This window comes from Protopterus annectens, chromosome 4.part0 (assembly GCF_019279795.1).
Source record: "Protopterus annectens isolate FY-2018-M chromosome 4.part0, PAN1.0, whole genome shotgun sequence".
Lineage (NCBI taxonomy): Eukaryota > Metazoa > Chordata > Ceratodontiformes > Protopteridae > Protopterus > Protopterus annectens.
This window is the reverse complement of record NC_056733.1, coordinates 80142762-80158189: the sequence shown is the minus strand read 5'-3', so window position 1 is coordinate 80158189 and position 15428 is coordinate 80142762. Positions and strand designations below refer to the sequence as shown.

The 15428-nt window shown below is 41.4% G+C and overlaps 1 protein-coding gene across 14 annotated transcripts in view; it reads right to left on the bottom strand.

Annotated features, from left to right (window-relative positions):
* Positions 1-15428, bottom strand: part of EXOC7 (exocyst complex component 7) — a 945568-nt gene that overhangs the window by 303449 nt on the left and 626691 nt on the right. The window lies entirely within an intron of this gene.

The window sequence follows — 15428 nt, the reverse complement described above, 5'->3', positions numbered from 1 at the left end:
GGTGATCTTTGGAACAATTAATACCTTGTTGATAATGGCATCATCAACAGTTCATCAGGAAAGAATAGTTGTGTACGACCTTACCATAACCATAGATATCCTTCTCTTCCATGTTGCAGTATTCATAACCTTAGGGAGTTGCTGCTTGCAGCACCGGATATCTGGCTAGTATATCAAAGTCTTAGATACAGGGGTGTGTGTGACATTGCATGCAGGGGCCATAAACAGATGTTGGCTATATCTGAGACGTCTGCACATACCAAACTCAGAATTGGCTGATATATATATATATATATATACACACACACACACACACACACACATATATATATATATATATATATATATATAGAGAGAGAGAGAGAAAGAGACCCCAGGAGCAGGAGGAGAGAACCAAAGGTTAACTCCCCAGGCACAGAAAAACAGTGTTACTAATATGTCCAAAAGAGGGGGCAGGTTGGTGGGATTGAATACTGCAACATGGAAGATAGGTACATCTATGGTTATGGTAAGTTCTTACACAACTATTCTATGTCCTTCTGTTCTCATGTTGCAGTATTCATAACCATAGGAAGAGTACCACAGCTCTCTAGGAAGTAGCATGGGAGGTAGGTTGAAGAGGGCAGTCTATAAGACCCTGCAGGATAGACCTAGCAAACCCTGCTCTAGTCCTGGAGATCAGATCCAATTTGTAATGCTTGGTAAAGGTAAAGTACCAATAAGTGGAGTAAGTCCAGTAATATACCAAAAACTCAAAACACACTGGACAAAAAACAAAAGGCACAAAGCACAGGCAGGAAACTCCTGAATAATGTAGAAATCAGACTCCTTTATTAATACCACAACAAATTTAAAAGCACAAGCATTTTCGTTCAAGTATCACCCAGACTTCCTCAGATAAAACAGTATCCCTGCACAGAATCACTTTACATATCCCCAATTAAACAATTAAGATAATAGCATGTCTTAAAGGCATAATGGACACAAGCAGAATGCAGCATAATAAATACATTTAAAATATTCAATGCATGTAGCTAGATAAAATATATTGTTAAAAAATATATTTAAATAAGCACAGGTTACTCAAAAAATGAAAATACATATATACATTATAAATAAAGCATAAATATTAAATGTTAAAAAGTCATATTAATCTAAAATAATTCTTGTATAAAATATGACAAATAACTAATGTGACAAAGATAACTCGGAGTTTCGCTGACCTAAGTTTTAACAAGGGAACCAAGGATATGTTGTCATTCAAACCCGGGGGTTTGTTAGCTTCAAGGACAATTTGCCAAAATGTTTCTCTATATTCCAACTTGGATTCTCAGGGTCCACCCCTCAAATCTTTAGGTACAATTTCAATAACAAAGAAGGAAAATTTAGCCTTAGTACATGTCAATGTATGCCTATACAGAGCATTACTGTTATTTATTTTATTATCATCATTGACATGTTCATAAATCCTTCGTTTTAATTGTCTTTTATTTTTTCCAACGTAAAAATCTTCACAAGCCCCACAGGAAACTAAGTAAAACAGACCTTGGGAATTATGTAAATGCTTTGAGTACTTTCTTCCTAGCAGTAACCAAAATCTGTTCTTTCTGTGCAATATAAATGTACTGCGAACACGCCCCACATTTAAAAGTACCTTTCCTTTTGTTGGAATATACTTGATAATTATTAGCATGTTCCAATAAACTTTTAATATTATGAGCTCTCCTAAAAACAACTTTAACAGACTTGTCCTTAAGATTAGGAAGGTCAGTAAGTTCTGAGAATTTATTCCATTCTTTCCACTATGTTTTTAATCTGATATGCATTGGCACTAAAACTGGTGACAAAAGCTTTACTATAACCTGAACTGTCAACAGTTAAAGCTTTCTTGTTATTAAAGCTATCACCTGTACCCAGAACCGGACAATATTTGTCCTTCCTACCTTGGGTAACTTCTTTCCTAATACTAGAAATAAGCTCCGATGGATACCCTCGATCCAAAAACATGCCTTCCAGTTTAACACATTCATTTTCATAGTCCTCATCCAGGGATGTCATCAGACTTATACATACAAACTGTCCCTTGACAATCCCTTTTTTCTATAAAAAAAAAAAAAAAAAAAAAAAAAAACAATGAATGAGAACTAGTGAAACTAATGTATGTATTGGAAAAGGTAGGTATTCTGTACACTACAGACTTAAAACCCTGTTCAGTTGTGTAAATAGACACATCCAAATAATTGACATTTGGAGTAGTAACTTGATATATAAACTTAAAAAAAGTGGTAGTGTAATTTAAGTACTGAATAAATTCATCCAACTGTTCAAGACTACCTACCCAAAAAATACAATCATCATCAAGGTACCAGGCATACAAAGTCTAGAATTCTGAATAAATGCTATTATGTACATATTTTTTTTCCCATACTGACAGAATAATATCTGCGTATGTCTGTTTCCTGGTGAAAAAACTCACCCTAAAAGAACATGAAGCTGTTCTAAGTATAAGTTCTGCTAACTCCAAACACAACAATATATCATTCTGTGACCTCTGTTTTTTTCTTCAGGGCTTCCTCTAACCAAGTTAACCCTGTACTGTGAGGAATAACACAAAATAAATCCACTACATCCACCATAACCAATTTTAAATCTTCGGAAAAATATTCATTTTTGACCCTACTTAGGAATTCCCATGAAAAATGGGTTTCATCCCCCAGGTAATTTTCAATTTCCAATCCAGGTATTTGGCTAACAGGAAGATTTTGGAACCTTCTGATGCCACTATGGGTCTAAGGGGAGGGTCATCAATACTCTTATGAACTTTGGGTATCCCAAAGATGGGGGATACCCTAGCAGTATTGTTTTCAGATATTGATATGTCTCAAAATCAATAACACCCTGATCAAATAAATCCTTGACGGCCAGATCTATTTGCTTATAAGAAATGCTGATCTCATTGATGGACACCTTACTATACCTGGAATCATCATGTAAAACAGAAAACATCTTATTTTCATATAAAATTTTGTCCATCAGGACAATACCCCCTCCCTTGTCAAGTTCCATAACACTAATCTGGGGATTAGAACATAATTCCCTCACAACCTGTTTTTCATGGACATCTAAATTCGGAATAACTCTTGTGTCTTTAAAAATTTTCCTTATCTCTGTTTCCATAACCAGTTCTAGGTTCCTAAGCTGTGGATGAATAGGGGTAGTGAAAATACTCAGTTTTTTAGGGGTGGAAGAACCAAGTGTAGTGGTGTTATTACCAAACATATTTTCAAAATTAAGCTTTCTAATAAACATTTTTAGATCTAAAATAACATGTGACCCACGGTGGTGGTGCTGCGGTAGCATTGTCGCCTCACAGTAAGACGCTGTCCGGTTCGATTCTCAGCTGGAGCGTCTTCTGCGTGGAGACATGCATGAATGGGCGTACCTTCGTTGAAGGTTGTGTGTCAGGCCTGGCAAGCCGGTACGTAAAAATCAACTGCCAATCATTAGCGGGAAAAGCCGAAAGACACAAACAAACAAGATCCAAAATAACCTGTGCAAGGTTACTTATTTTGTTGGGAACAAACTTAAAACCTTTTATAAATAAATTAAAAAAATCATCAGTTATCTCTAGATTACTATAACTGAAAACATGAAATCAATGTCTACTCACTACATGAGAATCATTCCCCTTGTGAAACAAAAGTAATATTTAATATTTACATATTTTTATATATTTATATATTTATTCTATTCTCATGTTGCAGTATTCATAACCATAGGAAGAGTACCACAGCTCTCTAGGAAGTAGCATGGGAGGTAGGTTGGGGAGGACAGTCTAAAAGACCCTGCAGGATAGACCTAGCATACCCTGCTCTAGCCCTAGAGATCAGATCCAATTTGTAATGCTTGGTAAAGGTATGTACAGAAGACCAAGTTGCAGCCTCTAGAATAGAAGCGTAATCAACGCCCTTGAAGAAGGTTGCTGAAGAGGAAGCAGCTCTGGTGGAATGGGCCTTGACAGGTGAACTCAATTGCTTTCCATGAAAATAATAGCAAAAGGCTATAGCCTTAGAAATCCAAGAGTCAATTGTGTGTTTAGACACTACCTTGCCAAGAGCTCTAAGATGGAAGGAGACAAACAGCTGGTCAGACCTGATGGGTTTTGTCTCATCCAAGTAGAACCTCAGTTGCCTATGAACATCCATGGAATGCAAAGTCCTTTCAATAAGTAGTTTCTTCTGGTACTTGGTTTCCTGGCCTCCTGCAAGACACTCAGTACGTCCTCAGAGTACAGGTGCCTAAAGGGGACCAGAACTCTACCACCCACAGTGTCAGTTTGAAACTGAGAAGGTGGGGGTGAATAAGGGATCCTCTATCTTGTGTGAATAGGTCGAAGCGGTGAGGTAACCTGTGGTGATTGCCCTAGGCTAAAAGGTAGAGTAGGGGAAACCAATGCTGTCTTGGCCAGAAGGGAGTCACCAGCAGGATTTTTGGTTTGTCCTTCTGTATTTTCAGGAGGACTTTGTGAATCAGAGGCAATAGAAGAAAGGCAGAAAGGAACATTCCCTCCCTTGAAAAGGAGAAAGTGTCCACCCTCCATGCTTGTGGATGGGGGAGCCTTGTACAGAAGAGGGGCATCTGTTTGTTCTGGGAGGAGGCAAACAGATCTGCCTGAGAAATACCCCACTTGTGAATTAGATCACGAAATACCTCCCTGTGAAGCATCCATTCGTGGGAGGGTGTTAAGGTTCTGCTCAGGGTGTCTGCCATCTCATTGTCTTCTGATGGGATGTAAACTACCTGCAAGTGAATTTGTAGTGCTGCTTCCAGGGACCATAACCTAGATAGTCGGACTGCAGAGAGGGTAAGACTTTGCTCCTCCCTGCTTATTCACATACCACAGGACTGTCTTTTTGTCAGTGTGCCTGGCAGAAGGATCTCTTGAAAGGCCTGCATTGCTGAGGATAGGGCCTTTAGCTCTTTTAGGTTGATGTGGTCTTTCCTTTCCTTTCTTGAATAGACCACTCCCCCTGAACTTTGTGCTGGTTGTTGGCATGCTGTAGGATGGCCCCCCAACCTACGTCTGATGCATCTATGTACAGATGCTGTATGGGTGGAGGGATCTGCAAGCATACCCTTGATGGAGGGTAATGGTAGCAATCCACCAGGAGAGTTCCCTTTTTAAACAGGGAAGAAGAGGAAGCTTTGTTTTCAAGGGATGAGAGTGATGGCTCCAAGAGTTTCTCAAGACCCACTGAAACTTCCTCATGTGCATCCTGGCTAGAGGGATCATGGGAATCAGGGAAGCCATGTACCCTAATATTCTGTGCAGAGTAAGAAATTCCACTTTCTGGAGAGGGACAAAGACTGACATGAAGTCTGGTCTTATCCTGCACCCTAGGACGACAAGTTCTTGGGAAGGAGTCATTTGAGACTTTAGGCAATTCACTGTGATGACTAGACTCTGCATAAATTTGAAAACCATGTCCAAGTGTTGGGACAGGGTTAGCAGATCCTGGTGCAGAATAAGGAGGCCATCCAAGTAGGGATAAATTTGTATGCCCTGCAGTCTGCAATGGCTGGGGCTAGACACTTTGTGAATACTCTTGGCACTGTGGAGAGGCCAAAGGGTAAGGCAGAAAATTGAAAATGTGAAGAACCCACTGAGAAATGTAAATATTTTCTGTAAGGGGGGTAAATAGGGGTGTGTAGGTAAGCATCCTTCAGATCCAGGGAGGCCATGAAGGCTTGCTGAGTTATAAGGGGAAGAAGGTGCTGTAATGTGAGCATTTTGAAGGTAGGCACCTTGAGGAAGAGATTGAGGTGGGATAAGTTGAGGATGGGCCTCCAAGGGCCATCTTTTCTTGGAACTAAAAAATCCTTGTATAAAATCCGTGGCTAACTGATCCTCTGGTACTTGGTCTATACTCCCCTGAGATTGAAGTTGGCTCAGGATAGAAGGAAATAGTGGAAGCTGATTGAAAGGGGGTTGAGGAATTCCTTGGAAGGGTGGAATAGCCAACTAAGTCATAAAGTATCCCCTCTCGTGGATGGAAAGCACCCACTTACTTCTCTGGGCTGATTTTCTGCCAGTAGGGTAGGGAAAGCTTAGGCATAGGGATAGGGAGGTAGAAAGTACAATTGTGTACACTTACCATAAATGTAGATGTTCGAGTGTCAGTTAGGGAGAACCCTACAGTCATGACTGCAACAGTGAAACACGATGAACATATGGTTAAGAGATGAGAGTCACAGTGGAGGAGCTCTATCTGAGTTTGGCTGCTTCTGAAAGGAAGATGGTGTGGAGGTGGTAGAAGATCTAGGAGCTAGATTGTTTCCTGGGATGTCTCTGTGCCCCAAACTGAGTTGCAGAAGGATGAGAGGACTGCCTCTTGACAAAGCTAGGCTTTTGAGGGTAATTTCTATAAAATCTGGGAACAGATGAGACTAGTAAATGTTTTAAATTTTGTAAGTCTTTACCTTTTTCCTGTAGAGACTTAAGTAGCTCTGCAGAGGGAACTCCAAAGAGGGCTTTGTTGTTCAAAGGGGCATCTAACAACTTAGCTTGGACATCCAAAGGTAAGGGATGAAGTCTAAAACATGAAAACCTCCTTAACACAGTGCTAGAAGCAGCGGACTTAGAAGAAGCTTCTACAGGGTCATAGCTGCACTTAATGGAGTGTCTGGTCATTTGAGAAACCGGGGACAGAATGGTACTTAGTTGAGCCTTAATGGGTGATTTTGGAACCTCTGACAGAAGAGTAGAGGCCTTGGTCAGGGAAGCTAAATCAAACTTGGCCATGTGAATCTGACAATTAATAGCTCTAATGGTCAAGGTGGAAGAAGTATATAATTTCTTCCCTAACCTGTCCATAAATTTATTATATTTATCAGTAGGAAAAAGGGAAGAGGAAGGTAGTTGCCTAGAGGACTTATCAGCTGACACTGCAATGACTGCAGGGTCTGCTGGAGGATTCTTGAAAAGGTACTGTTCATTAGCAGACACTTTATAAAATCTGTCTGGTTTCTTAGAAGCAGGAGGCTGTGAATCTGGGCTTTGAGAGGCAGCAGAAAAAGCATCCTGGAATGTTGGAAGTAAGATGGGACTGCAGATGGTGAGGGCTGCTCCATCTGCAAGAGTTTGAAGTATCTCTTTTTTGTCTCAGAAACATCTGAGAGTTCCCACTTGAAATGTTGTCTAAGGTAAAAAATGGCATCTCCAAAGGAGAAATCTTCTCCAGGGGAGTCAGGAGTAAGGGACTCTTCTTCTTCTGGAGTAAAAAAAATTGTCATGAGATTCAATATGAGCACAGTAAGTTAAGGACTCATCTGAGGAGGAAGACCTCCTCAGATAGTACCTGAGGAACAACTGGTAGGCCTGCCTGGGAAATCTGGGTGTGGAGAACCTGAAAGGCCTTGAAGAGAGTCTGGGAGAAGGTCTCCCAGGGTGGAGTAGGGTCTTTTGTACTGTGGTTCTCCTTTTGTTTCCTTTTTAAAGGAGGAGGAGGAGAAGAGGTAGGCCTGGGAGATGACGTTATAGTGGATGACAAGGCAGTAGTAGTAGGCCCCTCCGAAGCCATGAGCCTTGGTTCCCCCTCACCATCAGGTTCAGATGGTTGAAAAACCCCAGTGGACGTACTCTGGGTATCCCGCACAACAAGCTTCCACTTCGTTTCCCGGCTGCAGCGCAATACCCGACATCCGGAGCAATCCTGGGCTGACATTCACCTCGAGGATCTCACAGGGCAACTGAAGCGCAGCTTGGGCATTGGGTCTAACTTTCTTGGCCTTCTTCCTAGGCGGCTCCTCTGAGGTGCCTGCTCCACCTTCCATTCTGGATGCCAAACATTGGTGGTGCTGATTCTCTAAAAGTTTTAAAGCTGCCAGAGGGCTTGTAAGGGTTTTCAGAACAAAGGATTGGCAAATGTTACAAGCTTTGTAATCGTGAGCCTCCCTAACACTGCTCGTGTGTGTCCTTATATGGAATTTGCCTTCCACAAGCACAGTTTCCCTTAGTAGAGGACATGTATATCTGAAAAAAGGCAAAGAAACAAGGAAAAATCTCACAAGGATGCTTATCTCAGTGCAGACAGCCAGAAAACAATCAGCAAAACCCGGGTGGCCGATGTCGAGCAAACGCCGGACTTCTGAACTGGAGATCGGACGTCTGAATCTCACTGCGGAAGAAAAGTTCTGAGTTGGGTATGTGCAGACATCACAGATATAGCCATCAGTTTACGGCCCCTGCATGCAATGTTACACGTACCCCTGTATCTAAGACTTTGGTATACTGGCCGGATGTCAAGTGTTGCAGGCAGCAACTCCCTAAGGTTATGAATACTGCAACATGAGAATAGGACATCTGTAATGGTGGCAGGAAGTTTGTGGTAGTCACTTCATTCTCCTGATTTGCGGATTTTCTCATACTAGCACATGGTCTCTATCTCACTGGCTGAAACTGCCTTCAAGACTGTTTTCTTAGGCTGACATAGCTTTTAAAAGACCTGATGTCTTGGATGTTTTCTCTTTCTGAGAGGACACGAGTAATGGTTCATCTTACAAATTCATGGATATAAACTGAACCTAAGAAACTGACTATCCAAATATCTCCAACATATACAAATTACAAGAAAAATCTAGCCAAGCTTGAGTTTCCATTGTGTGATTCCTTAAACCTCTTGTATTAGAGGCACAATGAGATATATGCAAATGACCGCTTAAGAACATCAGGTGTTTCAGCCATACGGCAATTCTGAATGCCCATGACTTTTTTCTTAAGTCTGTTATGGACAAATTCAGGCCAATAAAGCCAAACCCCAACAGCTGTGGGCATGCAAAGCATAACTGGACTGTCTGACTAACCTTTAGAAACACAGGGATGCTGTACCACCTCACTTATGCTGTGTTGATGAGGATTAGAGCTAACAATGTTTCAGGGGTTAACATCTTCAATTCTGGCATCTTTCCTACAAGACAGAGAGAAGATAGATACAAAACTGTCTGCCAGGAGTGTTCCTTCTTTGGAACCAGAATCATTCTGGAATAAAAGTCCTTTCCTATCTGATCTGCAGGAACAAGCTTTATGAAGCCTGCTTCGCAGATATATTGGAGTACTTGTGGAAACACCCTGACTGAAAAAGTGAGGGAGGAATCACCCTTCAAAACCCATTTGTCTAAGACAATCTAGCGTTGCCACCCCTCTGTTTTTTTTCCGGAGTGCCCAGAAATCAATAGGGCACTCCGGTTCTCGCTCTGGGAGTCCGGAAATAAGTTGTACGACGTCAGCGCGTCTGTACGACAAAAAAAAAAAAATGACATTGCCGTCTTGGACTCTCGGTTGATTGGCTGCTTGCTGCAGAAGAGGCTCATGCAGCAAGCAGCCAATCGACACTTAGATTTGCAAGTCAAATCCCCGCAAAGCCCGCGAAAATTAGGGGATAAAAAGCGGTGCTCCAGCTATACTTTTACCTTTTACTGTCAGTACAAGGTCGGTACTTAAGGTCTGAAATTTCTTGCTGGTTCGGCTGTTCGGGACGTCTTCAGTGGATTGCCTGGTGTGGTGTGCTGGTTTCATTTGCTGCTGCTGCCTGGAGCCTGGAAGGATTGCCCTAGCCCTGCTGCTTGCCTTGCTTGCTGGAGTCTTGCCCTGCCTGGAGCCTGGAAGGATTGCCCTAGCCCTGCTGCTTGCCTTGCTTGCTGGAGTCTTGCCCTGGAGAGGTGCTGTGGACTGGCCAACTGGGTGGTGTTGTGTTCCCCTGCCTGCCTGCTGCTTGCTGGCCCTTTGTTAGCTGCCTGTTCTCTTCTGGCTGAGAGCTTGTTTAAGGAGCCCTGCTGCTGCTTTTTCTGGAGGTAAGTGGAATTTTTTTAATGGATGAATTCTTTGGAATTAAGGTAGATTTTCAAAGATTAGTGTGACAAGGAATGAAATATTGCCAGCACAGCTACTAGTGAATTTTTAAATATTAAATTTATATTACTTCACTAGCTGTGCTGGCACTATCTCATTCATTGATGGTGACAAAATGTGTGTAACTGTATCTAGATGTTCAACATGTGGTGATTATTAACTAGAACAATTTCTAGTTTGTAATCACCACATCTACCTTATTCTTTATCTGTAGTTTCTAGTATACTGTCTGCAGATATATATAGGAAGGGTTTGTTTGGCTGTTTTAACTGCAGTTAGTGTAACTATTTTTCATGTGGGTGCACTTTGATTTATTATTTTTCATGTGGGTGCACTTTGATTTATTATTTTCATGTGGGTGCACTTTGATTTATTATTTTTCATGTGGGTGCACTTTGATTTATTATTTTTCATGTGGGTGCACTTTGATAGTGATTGTATACTGACGGAGTTATATAGGGTTCTTGCTATGATTGTAGAGCTATGATTGTAGAACTATCATTTCTCTAGTCATCACTGCTATGTTTACCTTGATCTGCATTTTCTAGGGTATACCAAAGCTGTTTTTACTGCAATGTTTTAAATATTTCATCTGGTTTTGGACTTGGTTACAGTGAATATATAATGACTACATGATTTGTATAGGATGCTTGGTCTGTAGATCTGTCTTTTCTAGTCTGTCATCACCGTGATGTTTACCTGGACCTGTGTTTTTCTTCCTAGGGTGTCTATGTCTAGGGTGTACAGTCTTCGTATTGTAGTGAGGCTTAAATGTAGCTTTTTATCTAGCTTGTCATCAGCACTGTTTACCTTTATCTGTGTTTTCTAGGGTATACCGTCTATACCAAGGCTTAGTTCATTTGATGTTACAGTGAATATATGACTACATGATTTGTATAGGATGCTTGGACTGTGGAACTGTCTTTTCTAGTCTATCATCACTGTGATGTTTACCTTGACCTGTTTTTCTTTCTAGGTGTCTTGGGTATATAGCAAGGCTTAATGTAGTTGCTTTTCTTTGGGACTGTCAATGTGAAATATTTCATGTGGTTTTGAGATTGTTACAGTGAATATACACTGGATATTTTCTAACGTTTTGTTGTGTAGATATTTAAGTTTTGAGACTACTTAAATATTTATTTAGTGACACTGGGCCACTCTACCTTGGCATTGGTCAAACTAGCAATGTTTATTAATATTGCACAGTAAGACTGAACACACTTTATTAGGGCCTTAAAGTTGTTTATAAGGAGTAGCTGGCAATGACTACGTTGTAGTCTGGGGAAAAGGGGGGCATAGTTAGTAAACTTGTGCCAGCCTTTCCCTTGTGTATATAAATCAGACCAAGTGTGTCTCAACTGCTTGAGCAGGGGCCCAAAGCACTGTTTGATAAATAGGGTGCTGGAGGTCTTCACTTGGCCACTATGCTCAACTCTAACTGTGCCAGTGGGAGGTGGTGGTGGGGATCTGGAGTGGAAAAGGGGAGAAACCAGCCCCAAGTTGACTGGTCTCTGTGCTTTTAAGAGAAATTGCACTTAATATGGGGTGTTGCTTCTGGACTACTGTGGGGCTACGGAATTCGTCTTTATCATGTCTGCCCATACGGTCTCTTATCGTTATGCAAGTTATTACTGTTGGAGCCAGAGGGTATTATGATTGCTGAGTTACATATTTCATGTTTATCATTGTGTCAGCCCACACTATGTCCTGTTTGTCTTTATGCAAGTTATTACAGTTGTAGCCAGAGGGTATGATTGCTAAGCTGCCATGTATTTCATCTTTATCTTGTCAGTCCACAGTATGCCTGAACTTTCTTGCTGTGTTCAGACTCAGCTGGATAACTTTTGCACTGGGAACTTCTACATAAAAGTAGAGGGTCTTAATTTGGTGCATTGCTGTAGTGTCTGACCCATGTGTTTTACACACAGTTGAATGCCTTCTGTGCATATTCTGCTGTCACACCAGGTTCATGTGTAACAGCTGCAGAAAGTCCCTCTGACAGGAGTTGCTTCTGCCTTTCATTGCTTTACCTTCACTGTAATTTTTCATGAGGAGTCTCATTTTTTTTCCCAATACCAACTTGGTATTACTAGGGTGTGAAAGTCTGGAGATTCACATGTGAATGTGAACTCTGGCTAGTGGCTACTGACTGACACAGGCCCCACCAGGCACTGGTGTTGGTCACAAGTGTTTTTATTTTCTATTAATAGCTGTTTTGGTTTATTGTAGTGTTCAGCAAGGATCCTGCATGAATCATGTTCAGGAAAAGGTCAATGGATCATCAAGAAGAGGCTGAAAGCGTGTCTCCTAAGAGGTTTTTCTGCAGTTATAATAAGGTGTGGGAGCAAAGCTACTCATGGGTGCGACCAGTTCCAAATGCAGATGCCATTGCAAAGTGCACATCCTGTGGAACAATTTTCACTGTAAAATGGGATGGGGAAAAGGCATTGAAAAGCCATCAGAAGTCAGACAAACATCAGCAAAGCCTTCAGCTCCAGAGGCAGAACCTCGTAATGACCAAGTTTATTCAGCCACGTAGTGTAACCAGTGAAGCTTCCAAAGTCACTGCAGCTGAAGTGACAGCAGTCTATCATGGAGTGAAACATGGTCACTCATATGTATCCATAGATTGTGGAGGTAAGCTGGCACCGACAGTCTTCCCTGATTCTACTTTGGCTTCGAAATTCACCTGTGGGAAGACAAAATCTGAGAGTATTGTCATGAATGTACTTGCACCTCATTCAGAGGAGCTCCTTCTGCAGGAACTTGGCAATTCGTATTTCTCAGTGGGATCAGATGCATCCAATAAAGGGAACAGAAAAATGTTCCCTTTAGTTATTCAGTACTTTACTCACACCCATGGCACACAACAGAAACTCCTTGATTTCTACGAGGAAAGTTCTGAATGTATCTTTACTAGAATAAAGGACATCCTTGTGCATAAAGGACTCAAAGTACAAAACATTGCTAGCTATGCTGCAGACAATGCCTCAGTCAATTATGGAAAGCACAGGTCTGTTTTTAAAAGTTTGAAATCTGAGGTGCCTCACATCATTGCAGCAAACTGTTTATGCCATGTAATACATAACTGTGCCAAGCATGCAAGCAAGTCCCTTGCAAAGTTTGATGTGGAGACTCTGGTTTTGAAAGTACATAGTGAGTTTTCAGCATCTGCTAAAAAATGGCAGTGTTGAAAGACTTCTGTTCTTTCCTAGACCAGGACTTTAAGGAAATAATGCAGCATGTTGTAACAAGGTGGCTGTCTTTGTTCCCAGCTGTGGCAAGGCTGGTAGAATGTTGGCCTGCTACTAAAAGTTATTTTATTAGTCAAAAGCCTGAGGACTGTCACCCCTTTATCTGGAAATTTGTGGAGGCCGATGAGGATGGCATCAGTGCGGATGTCTTGTTGGCAGAGTGCTACATACATTTCATGCACTACATCCTGCAGGTATTCCACAAGTCTATAGCAAAACTTGAAAGTAACACTCTCTCTGCTCCAGAGTTGTACACCGTGATGAAAAGTCTAAAAGATGAGTTGCAGAGAAGGCTAGATGACCAGTTCTTTGGTGCTAAAGTTTCATCTGCCTTACAGCACTTTACTCCAGCTGTCGCACAGCAGGTCTGTAGGACCTTCTGTGATTTTTACAGTAAAGCACTTTGTTACCTACAGAAGTGGTTTGACTATGATAATAGTCCCTTTAAAGCTATGCAGGTCCTCAGCCTCCAACATCCTGTAACTTGGCCAGAGCTGCGTACAGTTGCAGACCTCTTCAAATTGGATGTGGACATTGAAGCACTTTACTCAGACTACTGTGCTTTAACTGCTGCATTGCCAGCCCTGTTACAGATGACAGAGGCATCTGTAAGTGATCGCTGGGTGACTTTTTAGTAAAGCTCCAGACTGCAAGCCACTTTACAGACTGGTGCAGTTTGCTCTTTCAATCCCCCAGCAATAGCTTTGTGGAAAGGGTTTTTCACTTACGGGAATCGTGGACTGATGTAAGAAATAGAATGCTTGTGTCACTTGTGAAGGCAGAGTTGCAGGTCAAGCTAAACTTTAACATGAGTTGTTCGCAATTTTATTCATTTGTGAGAAATAACCAGCCATTACTTGAGGCTGCTAGATCAAATGCCAAATATAGCTTCAAGTATAAACAATGATTTCTAGCAAAACTGTGAAGATACTTTAAACAGTTGCTTTTCTTTTACTATTGTGTGTGGTGAACCCTTAATGTACTGCTTTGAATGAACTGGTGTTTTAATATCTAAGTAATTGTATTTCCATTTTAGTACTACCTGTGATATTAGACTTCGGCTTAGTTTTCCCATGCTTGTGTGTGATGTACTGTTGTATGTAGTGAACCTTTGAATGAAGTATTGCTAAATAAAGTTTTTTTTAATTTACTTTTGACTCGGTGCACATTTTTCTTCTTATTGGTAACTGTATGTGATATTAAAGACTTGTGCTGAAGGGTGCTAGAGTAAAGGGGTGTGGCTATTAAAGGGAATGGGTGTGGCTTGATTGGGCATGGGGCGGGGCTTGTTTGTCAGGAAATGGCACAGTAGAAAGGTGGCAACCCTAGCTACCAAAATTTGTATTTTATTTAGTTTATTTTACATTTGTTAATCGGGAAAGTCCACTGGACCATGGTCCTTTTTCAGTGGAGGCCCAGGAAGAAAAACTCCACAAAATAACACTAAAGTACAATGTTGGTATAGTAATAGATAATACTAGTGTTGAGAAAGAAAAAGTACAGTTGTGTACACTTACCATAAATGTAGATGTTAGAGTGTATTCACTGTTGCAGTCATTACATTTGGGGTAATCTGCTGGCAGGTTGCCCTCAGTTGGCCTGATTAACAAAGTCTTGGGTCCTGCGTCAGCTGCTGTCCCTTCTTCCATGACGTCAGGTCGTCAGGGGTAAAAAACATGCAGCAGACGCCATTACATCAGTTTTTCTTACCCAGATGACAGGTGCCCCCCAAATGCGGAGCAAATAAAATTAAAAACACAAAAAATATACCTCTAATCCCAAAAGCAAAAACACCAAAAGGGCTTTTAAGCATAGTGAAAGAAAGTAGAGGTACAGCCAGAGAAAAATAGGGGGCTGGAGGGAGGGTAACCAAGACTGCAACAGTGAATACACTCGAACATCTACGTAAGGTAAGTGTACACAACTGTAATATTTTCTTCGTGTTTCACTGTTGCAGTCATTACATTTGGGTAGATTCCCAAAACTATGGTTGGGAGGAGGGAATTATACAGCATTAGGACCAGCTATAAGACCCTGCAGGACAAAAGTGGCAAAGCCAGCTCTGGATTTAGAGAAAAGTGGTAAATGGTAATGTTTGGTGAACGTATGAACTGAGCTCCAGGTAGCAGCTCCTAGAATGTCCCTGGTAGGAACACCTCTGAGAAAGGCTGTAGAAGTAGATGCAGCCCTGGTGGAATGGGATCTGATCCCATGGGGGATAGTTTTTCCATGGTGCATATAGCAGAAATTAATACAATGGCTTACCC